Genomic DNA, 6,000 nt, shown 5'->3' on the forward strand with positions numbered 1-6,000 from the left:
GGAGAGCTCCAGGGGTCCATCGGCAGGAAACGAACGCTAATTGTGCTAATGAGTTTGTTTGGATAAGCGCTTACTCCTTCCACCATTACCCCTCAGCGACACAAGCGGCCATCTGACTTCCAGAGACGTCGGGATGGACACACTTGGGATGGGCCGGCTTTGACGGCGACAGGGCCCGGTTGAGTTTTGGTGTGCGGCATGCCCGGCGCATCCATCACCAGCAATAAAGCTCTCTGACACAAGGGCCTGCTCTCATCCATCATCGCTCATTTAAGATACAAGTTTGGCTCTGGAGTGACAGCAGTGAGGGATTATTGCCATTAGAGGCAGATCTTTTGTTTTGATGGCCCCTCTTAATGGGGTTGCATTAGGGGGAAGTCCTAGGGGCCAGTTTTTGGGTGATTAAGCAAGCAACACATTTACAAGTCTCTAATTGAGAGAACAATGCCAGGAACCTAGAGAGTGCAGAGCTGTAATGAACTGAGGCTCCCTGAACTAGCTTCATGATTAGCTAACGTTGCGGCTCGTGAATACGCAACAAAACACTCTGGCTGCGGAGGAAGAGGGACTCCTCGAGATACAGATGTGCTTGTGTTGATTTACAGAGGATTATGGAAAGCAGACAGTAGCAGGCTGAAGTGGAGGGCTGAAGGAAAAACTGCTGTAGATTCCAGTTAAGTGGATTTATTCAAGCAGCTGAAACAGGATGTGTCATTTTCAGTCTAATTTGGCAGAATGTGCTTAATAATGTCACTCTGTACGTTAAAGAATTAACACATCAGATGCTACAGGATGCATGTTTAATACTCTGACATAAATGGTTTAAAGTGATGGTTTGGGAATCACATTTTTGTCAGCTTGTACTTTTTAAGCAAAATCAATGTTAAAAATGAAATCTTAGAAGAATGTAGAGCATCTTTGTGAAAAAAAAGTTTAGGGAGGGAAACACACACTGTATATAAATGATTACCTCAAACTTGTGATTGAAGCTATAAGCTAATCAGGAAAGAATTTACAGAGGTCATAATTAGACAAGAAATAGATACATTATTCTGTAGAGAACTGTGTTTCTAAATGTCTTCAGTTTGCAACTAGACAAGTCACCCCCTTCTGGCTAAATGCATCTTTAAGACTCTTCCAGTCTTGGTATTATTAGATGTAAGAGCATAATGATAAAAAATAATAGACAACTGGATAGATTTTTCCATGGCAAAATAAAAGAGAATTATAAGTGGCGTTCCACAAGGCTCATTTCTTGGGCCTCTTGCTTTTTAAGCTCTAGTAGTTTGAAAACAACAAACTGAGCAGGTGCAATGAGATGTTTCAAAAACCCCTCTAACTAAACAAATATGAACTAGAAACAGTTTATTTGGAGCCAAAGGATAATCGATAGTCTAATAATGAACACCTTTTTTCTAAGTCAGTGTCAGCATTGCAACTTTTAGACTGAAGCTAAAACAGGATGTTGAATTCAGTAAGACTTTAAACCAGAACCTGAGATCACAAACTCATCAGGAACGTTTTAGGCATCTTTACAACAGAAAGTCTTTTTAGGAATACCCCTGCTGGCTGTTAGAAAGAATGCAGGTTCAAGGCATTTATGAGTCTTCGTCTACTACTGCAGCGGTCCCCAACCTTTGTTGCGCCACGGATCGGTTTATGCCCGACAATATTTTCACGGACCGGCCTTTAAGGTGTCGCGGATAAATACAACAAAATAAAACTAGTACCGGTACTGAAAAAAAGAAGATTTATTCATAACACACATGAAAAGACCCAGGAAAACTGAGTTAACGATAAAAACAATAACAAAATAACGCTGAAAACCAATAAAAACCCTGAAAATCCTACATTTCACACCTGAGCCTCAACTCTTGCGGCCCGGCACCAAACAACTCACGGACCGGTCCGAGGCCCGGGGGTTGGGGACCGCTGTACTACTGCACAAATAGCACAAATAGATTAAGTACTGACACTGGTGATCTGAAGCAAGCTAACAACAATTTTACAAATAAAAGTTGCCACAAATATGCTTATTTTAAATAAAAGCCTTTTTTGGGGCAGTATGTATTTTGCCTGACGTTGATTCCCGCTAAAATCACATCACTGATACAAACACAACAAGCTAATTCTTGATACCAGGAAACAATGCAGTCCTAAATCTATGGTACTCTTTTCTATCTCCTCGTTCCCCTCATACCCATCACTGCTGCTGGCTGCCCCTCCCAGAGCCTGATTCTCCTGGACGTCACTTCCTCGGAACCATCACCAATTGTTGCTCTTAAGGGGTCATCTATACTATGACGTTTAACATAGCCAGAATATCTTTATGACACACCAGAGTAAAAACTAGGATTGTGATGAGGGAAAATCAGTGGTTGCCTGGTGATTGGACTGATTTTTTTCACATTCGGACAAAGACTTCAGAGTCTCTTACTATCTCCCCATTGAGAGAGCTGATTGGTCAGTATGGTGTGGTGATACATGTGTGGATATCTCATCTCAGAGCAGGTTGGATATGCAGCGTAAAAAGTTGGCCACCTTCATGACCTTAACTATTTAAGCCTCTACAGGCCACTGATCACTGGGGATGTTTACCTTACTCTGCAAAGCATCTGCTGTTGTGAGAAGATTTGCGTATCGTTAACCCATCATGGTATTATATGATTTTAAGTTTAAATTTAGTTGCACAAATGATGAAAGAGACAGTAATTCACAAGTACCTTCACTATCAGTTTAAGTATTATTGCAAAAATCAGAGGGTTTTTTTTCAAATAGCTCACACAAAAATGTAATAAAGTCATATTCAAGTGCTTCCAAGAAAGAAAAAAAGATCCTGAAAACATGGTTTTTATTTGTGTCATTTGCTAGTGATGAATGAAACATGCTCTGTTCCTCCTGCGTGTCCTTTTCTTTGTTCACACTGAAGAGAAATCAGGTTAAGTGGATCATGTTCCTGCTCTGTGATGCCATATTTCTGTATCTCAGGTTGTTGTGTGCCGTCTCGTGTCCTAATTAGAGAAAAAAAAAGAAAGAGTGAGAGACAGCCAAATGAAGCAGTAGTCACCTGAGATGAAGGACACATCCTCTGTGCCAGGAGACGCTTCACATTTGATTTTTTATTTATATTTCTGCGCCGCGCGATACTCGGGGAGGAAAAAGAAGTGGGTCAATGAACAGATTTGCAGAATCCAACTTTGAAACATCCGTGTTGTCTGCACGTCTCTAGTTAAACATAGTTTTGTATCCGATTCCCCAGTGCCAATTACTCATTAAAAATGTTTAACAACATTTTAATTGAAGAATTAATTACCTTCAGCTGGGCAAAATCCTCCTAAATTTCATCTGGGGAGTCATCAAATGTGCAGAGGAGCAGCCGTCGATGAAGTGTCAGCGAGTGGGTGGTGGTGGTTGGCGCAGGAAAATTACATCAGCAGCAAAATGTAGTCCACCGAGTGAGTCAACGGCGAGACGCACATGATAATTCATGAGTAAACACATCGGTGAGTAAACCGCTACGATGTTCCTCACAACGTGCGAATTCAACCCGCAGAACTGTGGCTCGCAAAGTCCCTGCCAAAACAAACACCATTCATAGCAGCCGCCGCCGCCGCATTATTCACAGCGTTTGACATGAAACACAAGGACAGGAGGGAAAAAGTCAAGATTTACTTTCTCCTCTTGAATAAATGCTGTAATCATCCTTTAATCTGTGTAAACAATCCCCAACATAAGACAGGAGTCCTTAGAGCAGTACATTTAATACCTCCTTTTTCCTCCTTTGTCATGTTATCAGCTTAAAGGACAGACCTGTAAAGAGTTAGCTCACCTAAATCATTTATCTCACTATTTTCCTATTGGAATGTGTCTGCTTGTTTATCTTGTAAAGAAAAATCTCTCCTTGTTCTAATGTAGCTGAACTGACACTTTAAGATCAGCAAGATTAAAGGAGCAAAGGTCATTTTTTAAAGTACACTTAGCTAGTACTGTGTTGGACCCCCTTTTGGCTTCAGAGCTGCCTTAATTCTTCTTTGCACACATTCAACAAGTTGCTAGAAACCTTTAGAGATTTTGACGTCACGCCAGCATCACGCCAGCACAAGGCCAGTTGCAGACACACTGGTGGTCCTGTGCTGGTCCATGCGTGGAATACCTCTGGTAAACATGATCTGGGCCACCAAAGGGCCATCATTCTTTGCAGTATGTGGGCCATGTGTAAGTTGTGTGCACCCACGGGCCAGTTGTAGACACACTGCTGGCCCTGTGCTGGCCCAGAACAGTTTCAGCTCTGGCCCCAGATGTCAGCCTAATGTGTACCTTAATCAAGCCATGTAATAACAACATGTGCCGGAACATAATAGTGCAAAAGTAATATGACGAAACTCTGTTCAGACAGTGGATGGACTGATTCTTATGTAGCACTTTCCTACTCTCCTGGATGCTCTATACAGCATGCCCACATTGACCCAATCACACACTTTCTCTAAACTAAGTGCTTCCTAACTACATTCATACTTGTGACATGCAAACTGGAGTAGCCAGAGATCGAACCACTAACCTTCTAATAAGTTGGTGACCTGCTCTACCCCCTGAGCTACAGCCACCCAGCAGGAAACATGAGTAAACCCTCACTAGGCTTTGGATAAAGTGTACACTCACAAACCTGTTAAACCTGCATTTGAAACGTTGGCTACCATAGCAGTATAGTATTGCAACATGGCATTTGAGTCTTCTGACTAAAATAGGAAAATAGGAACATAAATAGTGTTTGTATGTTCCTAATATAACATAAATAGGCGAGACCTGCTTGCTATGTGGGAATAGAGAGGTAATCAAGCTTCTCCATGGCTTTAGTGCTTTTGGGAGTTCACTCAGTGCTGTTGTCCTTGTTCTTTTGTTTTCCAGTGATTTCTGTATGGCTGAAGAGCACACTCCCTCCTAGACCCACATACCTGTTTCTGTTGAGCTGGTCCATTTTATCTGGATGATACTCACCGCTCAGACTCACATGTCTGTTCCTCTTCCAACGGTGCCAAATTCACACAGAAACCTGACCAGTTTCCTCCCCCATCATCTCCATCTAAACTCCTTCTTAGTAACACTTCTCACCAGTACAATTAAGCATCTCAAAACTTGGCCCAGACTAATCCTCTCCTCTCTCCCAGAGTTGTCCGCTTGAGAGGCCTGACCAATTTCCCCAAGCTTCCGCTGTTCCAAGTTTCTCTTGTCACTCTTAAGTCTGTGCAAAAAACCTTTGCAGAGTCTAAACTGTCAAGTCTTTAGTTCTGCCTTAGACTCTGTAAACTGGTGTCATGACACATAAACAGTTTCTTAATGTAAAGTATTGCAGGGCCTGGCCATTTGGATATAAAGTTTACATTTAAATACTGTCAGCTGTCTGTTTTCGTCTTTCTACACTGAAGTGATTTCCACAAACAGTTAAAGTTAATGTGTAAATGTGCTGCAGGTGTATAAAAACACGATTAATCATGCTGTGCATGGGGCTATACCACAGGTGTCAAACATAAGGCCCTAGGTCCAGAATCAGCACAGACAAACAATTAAATAACAGAAAGTTCCAATTTTTTCACAGTATAATGTATAAATATATGATTTTTACAGTATCTAAGAAAAAGGCTTTTTGTCAGTTAACGAAAAATACATTTTATAATTACAATAACAGAAGTTTCTCTGTAATTTTACACATTTTTTTCTTACAATTAAGCCCAAAGCAGCATGCAGAAAAAACTGACATGTATTACTGAAATTTCACTTTTTTTTCTCCTTATATTATATTTTTTCATGGATCAAGTATGTAGTTAAACTTTTTTACACTAACAGAAAGAGGAGTTTTGCTGGTCTGGCCCACATATGATCAATATGAATCACAATGCAAAATGAGTTTGTCATCCCTGTTCTAAACTGCTGTGTCTTTGTCCATAACACAGAGATGTAATGTCTTATATATATATATATGTATGTATGTATGTATGTATTTAT

The sequence above is a fragment of the Haplochromis burtoni genome, unplaced genomic scaffold, assembly GCF_018398535.1.
Source record: "Haplochromis burtoni strain Fernald_Lab_line unplaced genomic scaffold, NCSU_Asbu1 Contig_39, whole genome shotgun sequence".
Taxonomy (NCBI): Eukaryota; Metazoa; Chordata; class Actinopteri; order Cichliformes; family Cichlidae; genus Haplochromis; species Haplochromis burtoni.